The sequence below is a fragment of the Petromyzon marinus genome, chromosome 61 (genome assembly GCF_048934315.1).
Source record: "Petromyzon marinus isolate PM22_M1 ecotype Great Lakes invasive population chromosome 61, UKy_Petmar_22M1.pri1.0, whole genome shotgun sequence".
Lineage (NCBI taxonomy): Eukaryota > Metazoa > Chordata > Hyperoartia > Petromyzontiformes > Petromyzontidae > Petromyzon > Petromyzon marinus.
In genome coordinates this window covers 11,314,456-11,336,406 of record NC_133727.1, presented here as the reverse complement: position 1 = coordinate 11,336,406, position 21,951 = coordinate 11,314,456, and the positions used below count along the sequence as shown (strand labels likewise).

General features: G+C 48.7%; 2 long non-coding RNA genes across 2 annotated transcripts; both read left to right on the top strand.

Annotated features, from left to right (window-relative positions):
- The first annotated feature begins 4,900 nt into the window (after positions 1–4,900).
- On the top strand, positions 4,901–5,587 carry LOC142906010 (uncharacterized). The gene is made up of 2 exons (XR_012930028.1): positions 4,901–5,011; positions 5,096–5,587. It is a non-coding gene; the product is annotated as an uncharacterized LOC142906010 (long non-coding RNA).
- Positions 5,588–13,599: 8,012 nt separating this feature from the next.
- LOC116955649 (uncharacterized) lies at positions 13,600–21,656 on the top strand. Its single transcript, XR_004404873.2, has 3 exons — positions 13,600–13,902; positions 15,382–15,522; positions 17,606–21,656. It is a non-coding gene; the product is annotated as an uncharacterized LOC116955649 (long non-coding RNA).
- The last annotated feature ends 295 nt before the right edge of the window (positions 21,657–21,951 follow it).

Genomic DNA, 21,951 nt, shown 5'->3' with positions numbered 1-21,951 from the left:
GGAATGGGGAACGGTGGGACGCGCCTGGGGAATGGTGGGATGTCCCTGGGGAACGGGGAACGGTGGGACGCACCTGGGGAACGGGGAACGAGATGCGTCTCGGGAGGGCTTCCGCAATGAGAGATGGAGCGATGAAACAAGCTCCTACGCAGGTGCCGGGCAGATCATTACATTGCAGGATCGTAAGAGAGCTGATGATATTTTCATTGAATGAAATGTAGGAACAAATATAAGTGGCAATATTTCAGCGATGCAATAAATGTGTATTTTGTCCCATTTGGGCAGACATTATGTGTACATTAACAGACACATGATATATCATTGGTTTATAGACCTTTTAGATTAATGTTTCCCGGTAACCTGTTTAAGCTAGGCAATGTGTACGTTATACCAACACAATATACATTGCAAATACGAGTCATAGGTTTATGTATCGTACAGCTAAGCTGTGTAATAAAATTGTGGTTTTGCACAAAGCAGACCTTGGAGAACGAAGAAGTATAAGGTGAGAAATATATTTGAAAAAAAAAAGCAAATATAAGAAAGCAATCCCGAACGAGCAACTGCCATGATCAATCCACTGCTGGATGAAGGCCTCCCCAAGCACCTGCTGCACACGAGCCGATTTCGTCGCTCCATCTCCTTGGTCGTTGCGTTTCCATCCTATTAATAGCTGCTGCCACCCCATAATTATTCTGGAACATGGGCCCTTCCAGAAAGCCCGCTTAACGGTTTTGGTCGTGTTTATGACCTGCGTATGTTCTCGAATCCATGTTTTACTCTTTCCGTCTCTGTGTGTTATTTGAAACATTTTAGACGTGCAGATCTCCATGCTTCTTTGTGCGCTTTTAAGATTTTGTAACAAAACAAAAAATGTTGATGACACTGGTACTGAACCATACGCCACAGCTAAACAACGTATTTGCTGCTGCTTTAGCAGTGGTGCACACGCACAATTAATAGAAACTTGCCACATGTGTCAGTAAGACTGTGACCTTAAAAGAAGAACAAATATAATAGCTGACGTTTCGAGCAATGGGCCTTCATCTTCATAGCATACATCTAAGGGCCATCGTCGCGCTCTTTACACACAAAGCGCTTTTTGGAAATGAACAACGATACCTCGCTGGTCTCGTCAAGGAGCATAAACCATTCTCACGCGAACTCCGGACATCCTCACAGCAGCAGCGGCTTTTGGCCGGCCATCGAACAAAGATGGTAGTCACCGCATCGCACAGCGCTTTCAGATGCGCTTTTGCGGCCGTCTGGAAAGCTCTTTCTTCCGATATTAGTAAGCCCACTGGGAGGAATGCACTTATAAATCATCTTGATTGGCAAACTCATTTCTTTAGAGCCGCTTTTTGTGTTTAGTATGTTGCCTTCCCCACCCCCCGCACCTCCCATTAGCACGGTTGGCTACTTACGGTGCGAAAAAAGTTCAACATACGTACACACGTACAAGGCCAGGGTATGCGAGCGTGGGGAGCCTGGCCAGTGGTGGGGGTAACCGCAATGGCGTTTGGGAAGATGCCACACAGAGGCCTCACAGAGGCCTTTTGACTCGGGGCAATGTGAGCAAGGGGGTGGTTAAAACCCTTGGCGGCGGATCACTCCCAACTATTTTTTTTGACCACGTGGGTTGAGGCCCCACTGTGCTGCTAAGTAGCTCTTTTTCAGACGCCACCTGGCCATCACGCAAATGATAGATCGACGAAGCAACTTACCGTCGCCTGGGAATTTACAGCATGCAGTCAAATACTCTGAACCCACATTGTTTCTAAATGGAGGGATAAAAAAAAAACAGAGGAACTGGAGAGAAAAAATTCACGCGACCACGTGGAGAGAGATACTGCGAGCTCCAAATATACAGCAGGCATCGTCAGGGTCAGGATTGAACCCACGACCTCCTGTAAACCAGGCGAGGTAGTTAACATCTCCTAGCCACCGTGATGATGAGAGCGAGACGCGCAGACTCCAAATATACAGCAGGGATCGTCAGGGTCGGGATGGAGGCGAGGTAGTTAACATCTCCTAGCCACCATGATGATGATGAGAGAGAGAGAGACACGCAGACTCCAAATATACAGCAGGGATCGTCAGGGTCGGGATGGGACCCACGACCTCCTGTATACCAGGCGAGGTAGTTAGCATCTCCTAGCCACCATAATGATGAGACAGAGAGACACGCAGACTCCAAATATACAACAGGGATCGTCAGGGTCGGGATGGGAACCACGACCTCCTGTACACCTGGCGAGGCAGTTAACATCTCATAGCCACCACGGTCCACTGTCTTTCTGCAGCAGCAGCTGCACCAATGGTTGCGCTAATTTCTTGCACCAAGGGAACGGCACGAGGAGCAGAGAGAGACCCAGAAAACAAGTGACGCGCGCGGAGGAGACGAGGTCACACTGTCGCACAATAAGTTATTTTCAGCAACGTTATCCAGTATTAATAACGATGTCAATTTGTATTCTTAATAACTATTATTATGAATAAATATACCGACCAATGTATATGTAAGAAAAAGGTTGCACGTAGAAGATTCTGCAGGCAGTGATGAGAAGGAAACTGGCACTATTTGAACACACATGTTGGATGGACAACAGCAGGAAAATTTAAAGTGCATTGTTGGGAAAAATGGAAGGAACCGGAGAGAGAGGAAGATCTAACAGAGAATGGCTTGACGACGTCATCAAAAGATTGGTGCCAAAAAGATGTGCACACTTCTTGAGAATATTGGCACAAGCCAAAGAAAAGCAGAAACAAATGACGAAATGAGTAGTGGACACCTCCTACGGGCACTACGCTATACACTACAATATACACTACACTACTTTACACTACACTACTATGATGTGCCACTACTTGAGTCATATTCTATGTTTTTTTCGGTAAAATCACGTAGATATAAAAAATAATAACAATAAATGAATATAAAAAAGTGAATACAAATATCACGACGTGTCGATCGCAACACAAGGGGTCGTGATCAGGAACAGGGAGGTTAGCCTCTGAGGGCAAGCTGTTTATAAAGGTTTAGAGATGGGCGGGGCAGCTAATGTTAATGTAGGAGAGGGCTCCGACACCGGCAGTAGGTCTACACCAATCAAATAACTGTTTATTAAGGTTTAGAGATGGGCGGGGCAGCTAATGTTAATGTAGGAGAGGGCTCCAACAACGGCATTAACATCTAAACCTTTATAAACAGCTTGCCCTCAGAGGCTCACCTCCCTCTTCCTGGTGACAAACGCTTGTGTTGCGATCGAAACGTCGTAATTTTTTTTGTTATTTTTTATTTCCTTTGAACCTATCTACGTGACTTTACCAAAAGACCCAAAGAATAGGATTGTTGGGCCAGTTCCATGAATGAACGGATGAATGCCTTGTCACGTGGGAGAAAAGCACAGTACCCAGCGAATCAGCGGTCGCTTGGTGGGGGGGGGGGGGGGTCGCACACAGCCACCGCCGTCTCCTGGCCACCTCGCAGCCCCCCGTGCCTTATAGACCTGGCAAGTCACGACGGTGACCCGCGCAAGCAGCGGGCACAAAAAAAACCCAGCTTAGATTACCGAGATCGGATGAGATTGGAGCACTTTGGGAGGGAGGGGGGGGGAATTTGGTTCACTATTCACAAACCCTCGTCCGGTTTGGGCCAAGCAGTGGCACTTTAGAGCGCAAGATAATAAATAACATCTCTATCCCGTCATATAGGTGCATGACTGTCTTGAAAAAAATATTTCTATTGTAATGAAAAGAACGAGTGAGACTGAGAAAGGGTTGGAAGTAGGTTATGCTTCATCGTTCACGTTTAATGTCACTGGCTTTTGCCCGTGTTCATTCATCTAACCGTAACCTCTCCTTCCTTGCCGATAACTCTGCCCCCCCCCCTCCCCCCCCAATCCAATTCACCCCCTCGCCTTTCTCCATCAACCTCCCATCAATGTGCACGATGGAAGGGGTTCTGCTTCTCCTCCGGGTTGCTCGTGCGAGCCTGGATCGCAGCCTCCGCCACGAAACCCTTCGTCCCTCCATCCTTCGTCCCTCCATCTTTTCTCGCCAATTATTTCCCTTCTCTGGCCCCCCTCTGGCCCTCCTCTGGACCACCTCTGGACCCCCTCTGGCTCCCCTCTGGCCCCCTTCTGGTCCCCGTCTAGCCCTCTTCTGGCCCCCCGCTGGCCCTCTGCTGGCCCCCCTCTGGCACCCCTCTGAACCCCCTGTGGCGGTACTCTGACCCATCCCTCCACGCGTCACCCTAGGCACTCCTGTGCCGCAGGGGCTGCTGCTCCCATCCTCGTGGGGGATCTTCGATCTTTCCTTGTGGGGCGCCACGTTGGCTAGGATATGTTAACTACCTCGCCTGTATGAAAACATACGAATAGGTTTTACCCTTTCTTGCAATAAAGGAGATGTTAAGATGTTCAAACCCAAATAGAAACCTTTTTCGCCTGGTATGCAGTAGGTCACGGGTTCGATCCCGACCCTGACGCCTGCTGTATATTTGGAGTTTGCACGTCGCTCATCCCGTGATCACGTGCATTTTTCTCCCTCCACATTTAGAATCAGCGAGTTTAGATTATTTGGCTGCTAAACATTTCCACAGGATAAGCCACTCCGTTTAGCTATCATTTGCGATGGCCAGGTCGCTTCTGAAAATAGAGCTATATAGCTCAGTGGGCCTTGCTGTGGCGTTGTGCATGAAACATACCCCGTGAGCTGGAGCCAGGAACCACCACAGGGTGGTCAGACCTGTGTGGGAACATGTTTTGAGGAGAACACGCCAACCAGGTGTAGGGAATCTCAGACTCTTTCTAGACGGAACTCCCACGTGATTGGCCCAGGGACGAAACAATAAACTGAGCAGCATTATTAAAGGGGTGCCTGAATCGGCAGTAGGGGATCAACGCAGAAGCAGCAGCAGCGGTGGTCGTGGTGGCGACGGTGGCAGGAGTGACTGGGCGAGCTCCCATCCTCAAGCAGCGACACGAGTGAGGACCAGGAGATCTTCACTGTAAGTAGCAGTTGAGGGCTGTCTCCAACGCTACATAATAGATAATACTGTTAGGTGACAGTATTATTATTGTTATGTTTCCAGCGGCCGACCTGGGGATTGAACCAGGGCGTGTAGGACGTCTGGGACGCAGCAAGAGCATGCCAGGAGCGGCAGGAGCGGGGAAGCAAGCTGGCTGCAGCCTGGCACTGGCCAAGAGTGAAGTCTGTGGCCATCTGGTTACCGGGGTGGCTGCTTGGATGACATCTCCCACTGTCCGAAGAGGCGTTAGCAGGCGAGGGGTGGAAACCCCTCGCTTCTGTGCGAGTCTCAGGAAAGCGGTAGGAACATTAGCTGCGATTGGATGTGTGTGGGTGAGCTTGTGTTGATTCTGATTCGTTTGATTTTCTTTCTGGTAGCCTGCTCCCAGGTTATAACTCCTCTGCTCGGGGTGGTTCGTGTCAGTTCGGGTAAAAATAAAATCTGACATCCCGAAGAGCCAGGTCTCTGAGTGGTCTAACACCAGCTCGACGCAATACACACCAACCATAAGCCCTCCGTGGATAGGCAACGTGACACTTACCTGGTAAATTTTTTTTTTAAAAATGCTGCGTGTTTAGTAGAGGAATAGAACCGAAGGTTCTGAGGGCGATGCCTGGCGTAACTTTCTAACGACTACAAATTGTGTGATTCCTGGCGTTTCGGCAAGATCGGCTCTTTGGAGAGGGCGGGCTAGGGGAACGAACAAGCCAGCGCTTGAAGAACACTCGGTTTTTTTTTGGAACCTTCAAGACGAGAAAGAAAAGCGGTTTGGGGAAATGCGAACGTAACAGCCATCGATGCTTTGTTGCTGCCATTTTCCCTTTTTACAAATGCCCTGATTTGGTCGAGACAGTTCCGAATCCGTGGCTGTCCGGACCAAACCAGGATAAGTGGACAAGTGATATAGCCAGTGGTGGAAACGGGACAGAACTCCATGCAAGGCCGTAGTGGGAGTGAACATTTTAACCCTACTGCGTTTCTGACACAGAATCAAGGATTCATGTTTTTTATATATATTATTCTCGCAGATATACCCGATAGACTGACAGAGAGACCCACATACATGCATAGACCCACAGACACCCGCAGAGATCCACAGACACAGACAGCGAATCCCAGACACACACAGAGACCCACAGACACACAAAGAAAAAGATCCCCTTTATAGCCTTAACAGACTGTAGGTTCAAGTGCTGTTAGCGAGCACCCATTAAGGCCGGCCTGGCCCACGAGGGGGTGGGTGGCCAACACCACGCCCGGCCGCCTTTGTCTCTTTAGTGGCGATGTTTACACATCGCACCAGGTACTCATTTGAGGCCGAGTCGACCTAGGGTAGGCTAAGGACCGGTTCAGATAATTGTCACCGGTGTTGGCCATGAGCGGGAATTGAACCCGGGTCGCCAGTTTTGTCGTGCAGTGAGCTAACCGCTACACTACCACTCCCCACAGATACAGACCCACAGACACACACAGAGACCCACACACAGAGATAAGATATGGTCCAGATCCCGTAGGGGGGGGGAGGGAGGATCATTTATGAGGTCCCCCAGTAATTTATTTCCACGTCCAGCCCTGGACAGAGCAATCCTCCTCTACCCTCCCCTATCCCCACACTATCCACCCACTCCAACGTGAACGTAAAACTCCTTCTCCACGATGAACTGTTTCTCACAGATAACAGAATGATGAATGCTTTAAACTATGCTGTGGTAATGTCTGCTTATCTCTTGTGTTAACAATTGTGATGTGGAATCACGGCTTTGCATAGTCCAGAGAAACGTGTGTGCCTGTGTGTGAGTGTGTGTTTTGGGGAGCGGTAGTGCATCGGTTAGTACGCTGCACTATGAACCTGGCGACCGGGGTTGGATTCCCGCTCACGGCCAACACCGGTGACGATTATCTGAACCAGTCCTGGGCCTCTCCCTAGGTTGACTCAGCCTCAAATGAGTATCAGGTGCTGTGTGTAAACATCGCCACTGGGGAGACAAATGCAGCCAGGCGTGGTGTTGGCCACCCACCCCCTTGTGTACTGTGCCGGCCTTCATAGGTGCTCACTAACGACACTTGCCCCAACAGTCTGTTAGGGCTATACAGGGATCTTTGTTCTGTTTTTGTTTTGACCCAGTACCTGGATGAGCCGGAGTTCAATTCCGGGTCGCAAAAAACCCAGACTGGTGCTTTAGCTTTGGTTGGGGCTGATGGAAAGACCCTCACCTCTCTTTTTTTCTTCCCTTTCAACGAAAACAACTCGCGGGCCCGTTACAACGCATCGTGATTTTCATATTTTTCAACACATACATTGGTGGGGGATCCATCTGATGCTTCTATACGAGCCGGCGTGTGGTCAGGATCACCTGTAAGTACTACAACGTCCGTCGCTTTCGCGACCAATATTATCCCTAATATATGTTTTTTTTGTTTTGTTGGGTGAGATCGTGTAGATATAACTGTGGGTACTCGCACCTCTTTCAACACATTTTCCGACCATGCCCGTCCGGTGCTCGCCGAGCTGCATTGGCTTCCAGTTGCCGAACGAACACGTTCATAAGGTTGAGCTTATAATGCACACAAAGCGCCGGCCACAAATGAACCGCAATACCTCGCTGATCTCGTCAATGAACATAAAACAACCATCACACAAACTCCGGTCACCCTTGCATCAGCCGCGACTTTTGGCTCAACCGTCGCGCAGTGCTTTCAGGGGGCTCTCCCGCGGGCGTCTGGAATGCTCTTTCGATATTAGGAAGCCACTGGAGCTGTGAACTTTTAAATCATCACCTAGACTGACAAACTCATTTCTTTAGAACTGCTTTTTGTGTTTAGTTTGCTGTCCTTTACCCGCACATCCGATTAGCATAGTTGGCTGCATACGATGAGAAAAACGTTAAACATGCGTAGGTACTCTTTGATTCTTTCGGTAAAGTCACGTGGGTATAAAATAAAATAAATTAAATCATGACGTGTCGGGCGCAACACAAGCGTCCGTCATCAGGTGGGACAACCACAGCAAGAAACAATTGCTGAAGTGGGCAAAAGGGCTGCTGTAACAAGAGGGGGGAGGAGCCAGGAAGGAGAGACAGAGAGGGGGGGGGGGTGTGGGGTAGGGGGAGTGGTGTGCTGCCGAGTGAAGAGCAGCTAGAAGGGATTAAAGGGCGAGCAGAGACAAAATGTCGGGGGGAGGGGAAGAAAGCGGGGCTGGGAGTGGGGAGCTGAAGCAACAGGAGATGCGGATATGAAGGCAACTGTGGTGCCGCCGCAGCGGAGCAGCTCCGTCGGGGGTCGTACCCACTGCTGTGACACCACCACAGGGGGGTGACAACCCCCCCACCCTCCCCCCTGCACGAACGCACACACACCCCGTGTAGAGCCGGGAGGGAAGGTCACCTGGCCGATGGGTTTTTATCCAGAAGCCCCTAATGGGATCAAGCTTCATGGTTTCCTGCGGCCGGAAAATTGGGCGATCTCCCCCGTGGCTGACATGCACCGCGGCGCCGTGACCTGATATTAAAGTTACGTGGTCACGGCAGAGGCCGTTGAGCCACCGCGAGTGAAACCGCACACACACAAGCACGAATCAGGAGGCCAAGGGGGTATGGATCGGAATGCCTCTGTTAGGATAAGGGATCTAGATAACAAAGCGATAAGAATAGCCGACATCTGAATGGACAGGGTGGCACGGGGTGTGGGAACAGCGATACGCCTTTGTAATAGGTAAAATTATGGACCCCAATAACAACGGGACAGGAGCATTCCGAAATCTGAATGGACAAGGCAGCACATGGTGCAGAAGCATCCGAATGCCTTTTGTTGTAGGTAAGGTCACGGATCCAAATGTGAAAGAGACGAGAATAACTTGGCCTCTGAATGGACAGGGCAGGCGCGGGTGCGGAAGCATCTGAATGCCTTTTGGGTGGATAAAATACAGAGGCTTAGCGTAGCAAAGGGGTTCTTCTTGGAGACATCGAGAGCAGCGGAATGTGGGAGTCAGCCGTGGAGCCGTCCTTGTGACGAACTTCAACGCAGCTAGGCTCAACCCACTACGGAGACAACCCACAGCATCGCCCCTCTACAGCTTTCAGCGCAGCAGAGTGGAACTAAGCGTAAGTAAGAGAGAGGTGAATGTGAACGATTTAATCGAGGATAGACAGCGGAGCGACAGGCAGAGTAGATTCAGCATAGGATCCCAGGGGGAGTAGGCTGGCATCCACTGACGCACACACGTACGTGTAGTTTAAACGGGTTACTCGCAGTAAATAAAATGACTCATAGGGGGATAAACTGTGTCGTGTGGTCTTTGGGAGCGTGAGGAGAAGGGTAGAGCGTGCTTGGTGTTTACGTACCCGTACGATTGTTTACTGTGGTGTTCAGCGCGCGCGTACCTACGCGACTACTTCCGGGGGGTATCCAGCGCTCGCGTACCTGCGCAATTGCCTACAGTAGCGCTTAACGCTCGCGCGCCTGTGTGACTGTGTTGCGGTCGCGCACCGGCGCGATTGTCTAATAGCGAGGTAGCGCATTAAGCGCCTGGCGTGCGCGTATTCGCGCGGCTGTTTAAACGGCCCTTTAAATCAGAGCAAAGTGATCACGGCGTGTTTGTTTTTGCTTGAGCGCGTGGAGCGTGGGTGGGAGGGAATCATGCGGCGGCGCGCCGCACCTGTTTATTCACGTGCAGGACGGGGTTTTACTTTGCGAGCGCGCTCACCGCGGCACGCCGCCACTGAAGAGTGCAGCGCGTCGCAAGTGTAGGGCCAGCGACCTAACCGATTGGACCATGCTGACGCGGTCAACAACACAGTCAGGGGCACTGGGGGGTGAGGGGGTGGAGGTCGCTAGCCCGAACCCCACAGAGCAGCCGGGGGGTAGGGGGACAACTGTAGCGGGGGAGTCGGGAGCCAACGGCCCCGACAATTCAATGATGGTTGGGGACGTTCGCCCCCACACAGCAACAGAAAGCATTTAAGGTTTTACCTCGTTAACAATAACATGCATACGTACATCCTGCCAGTGTGCAATAAGAGGCCAAACACCCACGGGGCTCTAGAGCTCCCTCCAGTGGATGCCCTTCTACCCACAGTGACGCGAGTGAGAAATTGCAGGGCTGCACCTTTACCATTTACATTTTTTATATCTTGACCTCAAATCCAACCCTGACCTACTAGTCTTACAATCAGAGAAGTAACTTTTTCTCACCATGCCGTGAAAATGAACGCCAAAAAACCGTAGCTCTGGGGTGTAGCGTACAATGCGGTTAATGTGGGTGAACTCGTCTGTGAAGAGTGTTTGCTACGGATTTCCAGCAGAGCGGCGGCTAATGTTTAAGTGAAATCAGGCGCGCAGGGCGTGGGCAACGGTTCGGGGTGAGTCCCTAGCATTAGCAAGGTTCTGAAGGGTGGCAGTGGTGGCTTCTTATGAAGACCGCGCGTGAAATATTCACGGTGTCCCCTGGGTGTGTGCAAAGACAAAGATCCCCCCCCATATAGCCTGTAACAGGCTGTTAGGGTAAGTGCCGTTCACGAGTAGCACCTATGTAAGGCCGGAACGGAGCACTAGGGGGGATGGGTGGCTAGCACCACGCCCCACCGACTTTTTATCCCCAGTGCTGATTGTTACACACTGCATCAGGTACATTTAAGGCTGAGACGACCTAGGGATGCCTAGGGACCGGTTCAGATAATTGTCACCGGCGTTTGCCGTGAGCAGGACTCGAACTGGGGTTTGTATGTATGTGCGTTGAACTTCTTACGCACCGTACATAGCCAATCTCGCTAATCGGAGGTTTGGGGGAAGGACGACAAACGGAACACGCAAAGAGCAGTTATAAAGAAATTCAGTTTTCAATCTACTGTAGAAGTACAAAATGCATATGCTCCACTCACTTAAACGGCTTCCTCATATTGGTGTTCTGCTGGGTTCATAGCGCAGCATGATCAGCCACTGCGCTAGCGCTCCCCGCTGCATACACACTCACACACTCGCGACAACCACCCGCGAATTAAAGGCAATGGGCAGCAAATGGGGTTGAAGCCCACGGGTAGATGAATGAAAAATGGAACGCTGTCGTCGGATGCTGTGCTCGGCTCCTCTGTGCGTAACGTGGTCTGATGGTCTCAGCACGGTGTGTTGGTGGCGATCTCGAACGGGGTCACCATGCAAGGCTGTGATCTGGCCCATGGCTCCACGTGAGACACTCGGCAAAATTAAAATGCTTAGGTCGAGTTGGGACACGCCGAGCGGTGCCGCGTTCATATCGGCAGACAACATCCTTCCCTCCGTCTGCCGCCCATCTGTTCCTCCGTGTGTACAAGAACGAGGTACTTTTTACACATCCCGTCAGCAACAGGGCCGTTTTGGGGGAAGCTGCGTAATTGTCACCGACTTTGGTTCGAAACGATGCAAGCAAACTTCGGACAGGTTTTTTTGTGACACGCAAGTGTCCAGGCTTGCTTGAACGAATGCCGGTGAGCAGCCACCCGCCTCTTAAAATCGGAATCGGAATATTTATTATACTGCAGGAGGAATCTGATGAGCTATGAAGCTCTTTTACACAGATGTCCAGTAAGCTGGCACAGGGTAAGAACGTTACAACAACAAATGGTACAAAAACACAATAGAAGTGCAAAGTACAAGAAATGTAAACAAACCACAAATATACAAATAAAAATAAAAAAACCTCCCCATCTTACCAGACAAAGGCCACTTATTCAAAAGCCACCTGGCCAGAAATGATAGCCGAACAAAGTGGCTTATAATTTGAATATTTGTAGCAGCAAGTATATAAAGTGTAAACGTTTATAAACACGCTTTTCAAAATGGGTCCACGTTCAACGCAAAAAAACACGTGTGTAGTTACATAGCACATCCTTCTTTACGGCCTAGTCTCAAATAGTGTTAGACCAGAGAATGCCAAAAGGCGAAAAGCACAAAGACAATGCCACTATCAGGGCATTTATAGCTCGGGGTGAGCAGCTATGTCTCGGCCTCACTGCGCTGTGTTGCACCACTATCCGAATAGCCAAACTCGCATTCAATAAACTTTCAGAGTCGGGGTGAACATCCGACTCCGACGTATTTAATGAATTGAACGAGGTAAAACTGATGGAAAAACACAGCAAAAAATACAGCATCTGTTAATACTTGGAATATCAATACAATGAATGAACACTGCAGCATCATAACATTGTCTTAGATAACATGAAACTTAGCAATAGATCCTGGATGGACCAGGCACCTACATGAGCACTGAATAGCTATACAAGAGAATAAGCTACTGTGTTAAATAAGGTCACTTCGTGTAATCACCATACTGCAGCATAAATGTACAGCGCTGCACATAACACTGAACTGTGGATGAGATACTTCTTCATCCTTGCTCTCAAGATCGCATTAAAGTTACATGGGTACAAATCTGACTCGATTTATTCAATTACTAGTAACATTCACAATTATGCGAGTGGCAGGCTTCGTCGTTAACTAGGCCTCATATTTATCATAACAATTTAACAGCATTATAAAGGCATTTACAGCATTATACCGACAATCCTAATATAACAGCATTCCCAGTATTATAAGAACATAAACGACCTTACAGACAATGCTTCTCAAAGTCCCACAATGGACAGATGCACCTGTCTTCACTGAGATGCTATTTGTGCCTCCATTTTGTACTCTGTGCAATGGCTGATACCCTGCCTCATGGCTTAGAGAATCTTAAATCGTCACTTCCTGGTCACGTGATCAAACTCAACATCATATCAGGAAATTAATGTGTATGCACACCCCCACACCTGCCGTGAGGCAGAACAAGCTACATCATGTTCGCCTTTTGGTGTTCTCTGGTCTAACACTGTTTGAGACTAGGCCCTAAAGAAGGATGTCTCTGGTGTAGACCAATCGGTTTCAAAGACAATGCACGTATTGTCAGAGCATGTTTGTTGTTTGCATGATCACCACAAGTACGTGTGTGGTTAATGCGGATACGATTCCTTGCAAAAAGGTTTCAGTTTGGTGTTTGAACATCTTAACACCTGCTGTGTTATTGCCATGAAGGGTAAAACCCTATCCTTATATTTGAATACTGGAAAAAAATGGTCCCATGTTAATTGTAAACTGTCGTGCAGTGCAGACCTGCCTTGGTAAACTATTCAGTAATTTACATTCACACGTGTGGGTCCCAACACGAGACGCTCCCTTGGTTCCTCCTCCTCCTCTCATTGATTCTGGGGGTCGCAGAACCCAGTGGCAATGTTTACGAGCCTCCCACATGAAGGCCGACACCACCGACACCACTGGCATCCATAATGCGCATGTCACACAGGGTGCACGCACAACACGTACACGCGCATCATGCGTAAACAACTTACGCTTGCATACATACAATATCTGAAAGTATATTATATACGTTATACACAGAATATATGCTTTACACGTATGCATAATGGGGCATGTGTGTACATATGGATGTATGGTAAACTTATTTTGCGCTGTATGTAGCCAATCGAAGGTGCGGGGGAAGGACAACCAGCTAAACACAAAAAAGCTAAAGAAGTGATTTGTTCAATCTAGATTTGAAAATGCATAGCTCCAGTGGCTTCTGAATATCAGTTGGCTGGTTTCATAGTGCAGTACAACAGCCACTACGCATTATCATCCGCTCACGATAATAAACATAAAATATCGACTGTACATTATTTACTTTCAATCTCACCCCCCACCCCCCTCCATGTTATATGCCGATTGTGACATCGGCGTCGCGTCACGAGACGACGAATCAAGGTCGACCTCCCACAGGGCAGCCGCAGCCCTTTCCTGTGCTGTGAGAACCGCCCACAGAAGGCGCCGCGGTGGCTAAGAGATGTCAACTACCTCGCCTGGTATGAGAGATCGTGGGCTCGATCCTGACCCTGACGACGCCTGCTGTATATTTGGAGTTTGTATCTCTCTCTCATCGTCACGGTGGCTAGGATATATCAACTACCTTGCCTGGTATATAAAAGTTTGTGGGCAAGATCCTGACCATGACGAGGCCTGCTGTATGTTTGGAGTCTGCATGTCTCTCTCTCTCTCATCACGGTGGCTAGGAGCTGTTAACTACCGCGCCTGGTATATAAGAGATAAGAGATCCTGGGCTCGATCCCGACCCTGACGACGCCTGTTGTATATTTGGAGTCTGCGTGTCTCTCTCATCATCATCACGGTGACTAGGAGATGTTAACTACCGCGCCTGGTATGCAGGAGTACGTGGGTTCGATTCCGGACCCCGGTGATGCCTATTGTACATTTGAAGTTTGCGTCTCTCTGTCTCTCTATGGAGATGTTAACTACCTCGCCTGGTATACAGGCGGTCATGGGTTAAATCCCGACCCTGATGCCCGTATATTTTGGGTTTGCGTGTCTCTCTCTCCCCGTGGTCGCGTGGATTTTTCTCCGGATCCTCTGTTTTTTTCATTTCACGTTTAGAATCAACGTCATGCGTTTGGAGTATTTGGCTACTATACAATTTCAACGTAATGATTGGCCACTTCGAAGAGCTATCATTTTTGATTATCCAGGTCGCTTCTGAAAAAGAGTTATATAACTGAGTGGGCCTTACCTGGTAAAATTAAATAAAAAAACTGTTAAGTTTGGAGTTTAGAGTTTAGAAGTGGATTTCACACAGAGCTACATCTGAGATCAGTTCAAGTGGTCCCTGGTCACCACACAGTGAGGGGAAGCACCTTCCCGCTCGCTCTGCATTATGAAGATAATGTTCGTCGCAGGACGGCCAACAGCAGGAATTTAGCCGAAATTAAGTGCAGAACACGATGTAATGCGATGGGGCGTTTCTGTACAGCCATTGGTGACCAGACTGAGACCATCACTGAGTCTTTCCCTCCACGATTAGAAACATGCACTTAGATTATTTAGATACATTTCGCTGCTATAAATGTCCACGTGATTAGTCACTACATTGGGCTGTCATTTGTAGCAGGTCGCTTCTGATAAAGACGATCAAATAAACGTCCTTTGTTTTAATTGTATTTTTAAAAAGTGATTTGTCCTTGTACTTTGCACTCCTGTCGTGTTTTTGTATTGTGTTTGTTGTCGTAACGTTCTGACCCTTGCCCCTACTGGGCATCTGTGAGAAAAGAGCTTCATAGCTCATCGGATTCCTCCAGTAATTACTAAACATTCTGATTCTCATTCTGATCAAGTCACTACACTTGAGAACAGTCTGGATTGAAACCCAGGCCCTCAGCGGTGCCAGCTCAGCGAGTCTTACCTCTGAGCCACACATAATCAAATATATTCGCCACACTAAGGTGTGGCAGGTTGATGTTGACAGATGCTTTGTCAATGCATGCATCCTTTAGGTTGAACCAGGTCAGGACCCATCCAGACGAAAGCATCTCTCCCTCAATGGGGACCTGGGATCACAAAGGCAAGTACGGTAATACGATATCAACAAAGATTCGGCATCACGAACTTTGGATTTATCGGCATTATTTTACACGGTAAGCTAAAAAAATATAAAGTAAAGTAATAAATAAATGCACTGTAATGAGAGAATAAATAATGCATGTGTTGATCTACGGTGAAATTTAAATAAGAATTATGTTATAATAAATATGGATTCTTGAGTTTTGCATATTGCGATGGTCATACAATGTTTATGTTTGGCTCGGTCAATCAGCGCGTTCCCCACAATTCACTCCACATCCTGTCACCAAAGCCATGTATGGAACTGGTGTTCGGTGGGCAATGAAACCTAGGCCGCCGTGGCGAGATGTTAACTACCTCGCTTGGTACGCAGTAGGTCGTGGGTTCGATCCCTGACGTCCGTATATTTGGAGTCTGCATATCTATCTCCCCGTGGTGGCGTGGATTTTTCTCCGGGTCCTGCGGTTTTTACCTTCACGTTGAGAATCATTGTGCGTTCAAAGTATTTGGCTGCTATACATTTCCACACGATGAGCCACTTCGTTGAGCTATCATTTGTGGCCAGGTTGCGTCTGACAAAAAGCATATATAGCTCAGTGGGCCTTATCTGGTAAAATAAAATAAAAATCTTAGTTTATGACTGCACCAAAGGCTACTGGTGAGTGCGAACATATTTTACAGTACACTATGTTTCTTCATTTAGTACATTTTTTACTATTTAATACTGTAGAGTATAAAATATATGCAATATAAATTGTCTTTAAGTACAATTCGAATGGAAAGTTACGAAGTGGTTGTAGTATGAAAATAATGTTATGGCGGGACCCCGGGGTCCCGAATAAACGGAAGACAAAATATTAATTAATTATTTTTGGCGACTCTATCCCACCGTGCACATAAATGCCATGACCCACTGGCGCGGATCATTCTGTTGTCATGTCGTCCAAGCGCAGTGAGGACTATTGCACAGAAGAAACAAAACTTTGTAACTTCATTAATTAGCGCATCGTGTAGAGGTCATGTGATCAAGGGCGTAGGGGGGTCGGCTAACCATGACCTCCCAAAGGCATTTTGAAAGCCCCAATCGGACCCTCGGTAAACCGTGCAACTCAAATAGGACAAATAACTTACACCGTTCATTCAACTTTAACTTCGCGATCGCTACCTTCCATCCCCATCAGATTTAAAAGCGGACACAGGTGGACACGTTATCATAACCTCCGTATCATTAGTGTTTTTTTTTTTCCCCACTTGGGTCGCGACCTCTCGATGCCCGCTCCCCTGCAGTTCTCCTCCGCCCCGTGCACACGCGCCCCACCTGTCGCACAAACCTTCCCGACGACGACGTCCCACAATGCACTCCTGCCCCGCTCTGTCTCAAAATTCTCAAAAGGTCGCCGCGTCCCGATGAGAAACGTCCAGCGATCATTCGGATACGCCCCACGCTCAGAAACACAAAAGGCACGATCCTCGAGCTGGTTCAACTTAAGAGGTCTCCACTGTCGTGCGGCATGGCCAATCTCGATGGCCCTTAGGGTTCCACAGATAAACTAAATGTGATCAATGAATCATCATATAGATTACACTGTGAATCATTTCGTCTATTGTTATTAAGCGATGTTTAAATGTTAATATAATTAACCCCTTTCCCCTATTTAGAAACGTACTGTGGGGTGGGTGGGTGTTCCAATTCAACGCTGAATCTCACAAACGCACGAGCGGATCAGCCCTCATTTGATTTACAGAGTGCGTAGTAGCAGCGCCGTTGTTTTTAAAGACGTCGCACTCACCGCAGAGAACCGTAGCAACACGACTGCCGCCACTCTACGATAGCTGGCGCCACTCTATGATAGCTGGCGCCACTCTATGATAGCTGGCGCCAAACTGTGCCACACGGCCTCCGGTATGGCTTTGTGGGGACATAGGTACCGTTCAAGTTATTTTTAAATTTTCTTCCGATTGACGTACACGTACATAATTAGAATGGGTTAAAATGTATGACGTTCTAAATTGTGCATTTATTTGCAAATTTTGCAGATAGCTGCCATAATTGGAGAGGCACGCCTCATCCAATTAGTCCGGGTTCTACACAGGTCGCTGTACCTTTTTCCCCAAGTGGGCTGTGCGCTGAGGATTTTCTCTCTCTCTCTCTCACAGACGCTTTCGCCACGTAACCACTGCTCTCTCCGCTGAACCCAGAAAGCCCCGACGCTTAAGACGACGAGTGGCGGGTCTTAAGATTCGCGGCGTGTCGCCTTTTTTGTTGTTGCTGCTGCCGCTCGCTGCACCTGCGGAGATTTTTTTTCCAAGGTCGTCCCAGCGCGGTGTCATCTCTCGCTCTGGCTCGCCGCGACAAAATCAATCTAAAAAAATTTGAAAAATAAAATTACTACGCCGGCGTGGGGAAGCAAAGGCCAGGGGTGGGGGGGGGGGGGGACTCTGTGCTGCGCTCCACTAATCCCTGAATGAAACATTCCGCAAATATCAGGCGGGGCATCGAACGCGCCAACCGAGAACGAGCTGTAGTCGATCACGGTCGCCGCAGTGGCTCGGAGATGTTAACTACCTTGCCTGGTATGCAGGAGGTCGTGGTTTCGATCCCGAACCTGACACCTGTGCATTTTGAGTTTGCGTGTCTCTCCCTCTCTCTCCCCGTGGTCGTGTTGATTTTTCTCCGGGTCCTCCGTTTTTTACCCTCCACATTTAGAATCAACATCACGCGTTTAGAGTATTTGCTTGCTGCTATAAATTTCCACACGATGGTAAGCCACTTTGTTGGGCGATCATTTGTGATGGCCAGGTCGCTTCTGAAAAAGAGCGACATAGCAGCTCAGTGGGGCCTTACCTGGTAAAAAAAATTGGTTTGGTTTTTGCACCGTTTCTCTGATTCCAGCCCCACTTGCTCAAGTGCATGACTTTCCCACGTGCTCCCCTCTCACTCCCTCTTGGGCATGATGACATTCGTCAGTACTGCATCATCATCATCACAGAGAACTTCTCCAAATACTGTGGTTTAGGAGTCTAACTTAGTTAGCAGGGGGACGCTGCCACAGTGGAGTGATAGTCAGCCCACTGGACTTTTTCTCCAGGTCGTCCGGGTTTTTTTCGCTCCACGTTTATTATCAACATTATGCATTCAGAGTATTTGGCTGCTATGAATTTCCACATTATGATGATAAGCCACTTCGTTGTGCGAGCTTTTGTTATAGCCAGGTCGCTTCTGAAAAAGAGCTACGTAGCTCCGTGGACCTTGCCTGGTAAAATAAAAATAGCAATCCAGAGTTTCACCGGTTCCATTCTATCTCCCGGAGGGGCAGGTTGAGACCACCCAGCAGTTAGTTTAACGCCAGGTCCGTGTACGGTGGGGTAAGGTGTGGGTACTTACACCTTAAGGCGTCTGACCAACGTGGAAGAGTAGGCCAAATACCGAGTATAGGGGGGCCCTCGAAATCCCTCTAGTGAAGACCCTTCTGCCGGCAGTGGCGTGAGCGAGCGCTTTCAGGGCTGCAGCTGGTTTTCCAATATTATTTATCTTCCAGTTCATCAGATGTAAATCTACCCTCCTTTTTTCTTATATTGTTCATGCAATTTCAGTAAATCTGGTAAATTTTTCTAAGCGATTTTTTATATTAAAATTATCTGTTTTAGTTGAGCCTTGGTTTGCGAGAGCCTGGCTCAGGGATCAGCGCATTGACCACTCGGCTATCAGATCTGACCGCGTCCGTCCGGAGCCTCTGTTTGCCGAACGAATACATTATAAGGTGGCGCTCATTACACACGCAAAGTGCTTTCCATAAATCAACCGAAATACGTCGCTGATCTCTTCAAGGAGCATAAACCACCATCACGCAAACTCCGGTCATCCTCATAGCAGAGGTGGTTTTTCGCTCAGCCATTGAACAAATGTAGAGGCGTTAACTACGCACTGTTGCGTAACCTGCATTGCCACCAGGGCAGTGCAGCATTACCCCTGGGTACAACGGTTGGGGTCAGTCGAGGTGAAACGGATCGTAGCCAGGGTTTGGTACGAACCAATCAGACGGTTCCATGTGGGAATGTATGATTGGTTCTGCCTGGCCACGAAGGAGTATAAGACGGGTGACCCAACGGACCTCGGGGAGTTCTCTCCCTACACGAAGACAGAAGACTGGGCTGGAGCCTAGCTAGGACCCTGGACCAGCCTTCCAGCCCTTCTAAGGGCTAAGGCTCGGCATACCCAGTGGTCAGGACCCACCGGGCCAGCGGTGGGTCAGATAGCCTCCCCTGGGTCCTAGCCGGAGGACTAGGATAGCGGTAGACATGTGAGTCCCGCCAAGTCCGGAGGCTGTACCTCCTTAGGTATCAAGGAGGTTAGTGGTAGACGTGTGAGTCCCGCCAAGTACGGAGGCTGTACCTCCTTAGGTATCAAGGAGGTTAGCGGTAGATGTGTGAGTCCCGCCAAGTCTGGGGGCTGTACCTCACTCGGGTATCGGGTGAGGGGACCGTATATCCCTCTGTGTGTGTTAAGCATTGTATAAGGAAATAATACAATAAACAGAGTGTGCCTCCTAAGAAGTCTGCTCGTCCTTACAACACTACACAAAGATGGCGGTCACCGCATCGCGCGGCGCTATCGGATGTGCTTCTGCGTCCGTCTGGAATGCTCTTCCTTCCGATTTTAGGAAGCCGCTGGGAGCTATGCAGTTTAAATCATTGACAAACTCGGTTCTTTATAACTGCTTTTTGTGTTTAGTTTGTTATCTTCCCCTGCACCTCCGATTAGCACGGTGGGAAAGAAGTTTAACAAACCTACACACAAGTACTAGGCTGCCCAGCATACAAAGCTTGGAGAGAGACACCAGTCTAACAAAAGCACTCTATGCTGAGTTGTTATCTGTTAACCTAATGAGACATATGACAGAACGAATCTTGTTTTTCCAAAGTTTGCTGCATATGTTTTTTTTCCTGATGTCGAATTTACATTGTGGCGCTTTTTTAAAGAATGATCTTAAATAAAGTAATTGGGATATTCTTTGGCAGTTAAGCATTTACACTATTCACTCGAAGCATTTTTTCATTACGTGTCTCCTGCAGAGATATCAGGCTGATTGTTTTCGTGAAGTACTTTATGTACAGTAAAAAAATATTTTACAGCCTCCTCAATCCACTGCTGGATGAGGGCCTCCCCACGCCACGAGGGTCGTGGGGTCCTTTTGGCTATACTTTACAATGTTGTATCAGTGCGGGTTGGAGAAGCTGGGCACCATAGACATTGGAACGTAGTACAGTACAACAATGCCCTCTGCGAGCAACGTAGCCCCACAGCAGCCTGCGACAGCAGCTGCTCTACAATGTGGCAGCTTAATAAAGGCCCCGTTTGTACCTTCCAAGGAATAAAATCACTGTATTCCGATAACTTTCAAAACGGATGGCCATTACAATCGTTCTCTCTCTCTTTAAATTGCTTCGTAAAAAAATCAAATACGAGGCAGTTAAAGCGCCCCATGACCTCATATTTAATTCACCAGCGCCCAGCCCTTGCTGTCCCATTGCGCGATGGCTGGCACGCAGTCCAGAAGTCCGACGGTACGATGCGGCGCCGTGATAACGCTCACAACGGGACCTGCCAAAAAAACCCAGAAGTCGCCGGTTCGATCTCCCAACCGCCACGGTCAGTCGATTGGTTTGTTGCGTGCTGTGGGGTAAAGTGTGGCTACTTCCGGCAGTGGCATAAGCAAGCCGTTCCAGTGCCTATGCGTTAAAATTTTTGTTTATTTCTTTTAGTTTTAATCCCTCGATAATATATTCAAGACGTAAAAAAAAAATCTCGGCAAAATGCACGACGCGAACGAGCGCGACGGAATATGAATGCATAGTTGGGCGGAGGAGCGGCGAGAGGCTCCGCTAATGACCTCTGATTCATCTCGTTCCGCGCACGCCCACAATCGACTGGACATTTTCGGGGAGGGCGGGCGAAAGGTTACGCCTGCACAATTCACCTGAAATTCAACCCCAGCGCAGTAGGCCCTTTCTTACAAGGGGAATCAAGATATTTGAAAAAGAACGCGGTTTGAGCATGTGAACGTATATATATCCATGAGGTTTTTTTTGGGTTAGATCGCTTAAATATAAATATGTCGTTAAACCCGCCACTACCCAACAGAGCCAATTAGTAAGGTTTTTCACGCAAACAAAACGTGTCAATTCGTTACTCTTTCAGCCACACACCGGTTGCGTGTTGGCGAGCAAACCCACAACCGGGAGTGGGGGGGGGGGACCCCCCCCCGGGCTCGGTGCCGCGAACCCCTCTGCAACTACACACGCGATCTCCCCTCTGACAAGGGGAGGGGGGGGGGTTGCCTTTCGCGGGCAGGTCATCGAGAAACAAACATCGAGGGGGACACGGTGGAGGGGGGTGAGGGGACGAGGCCTCGAGGTTTAGCCGATTCAACAGCAAACGGGTCGGAGAGAGACCACCACCACCACCAACAACAACAACAAACGGAGATGGGATAAAGGTGGGG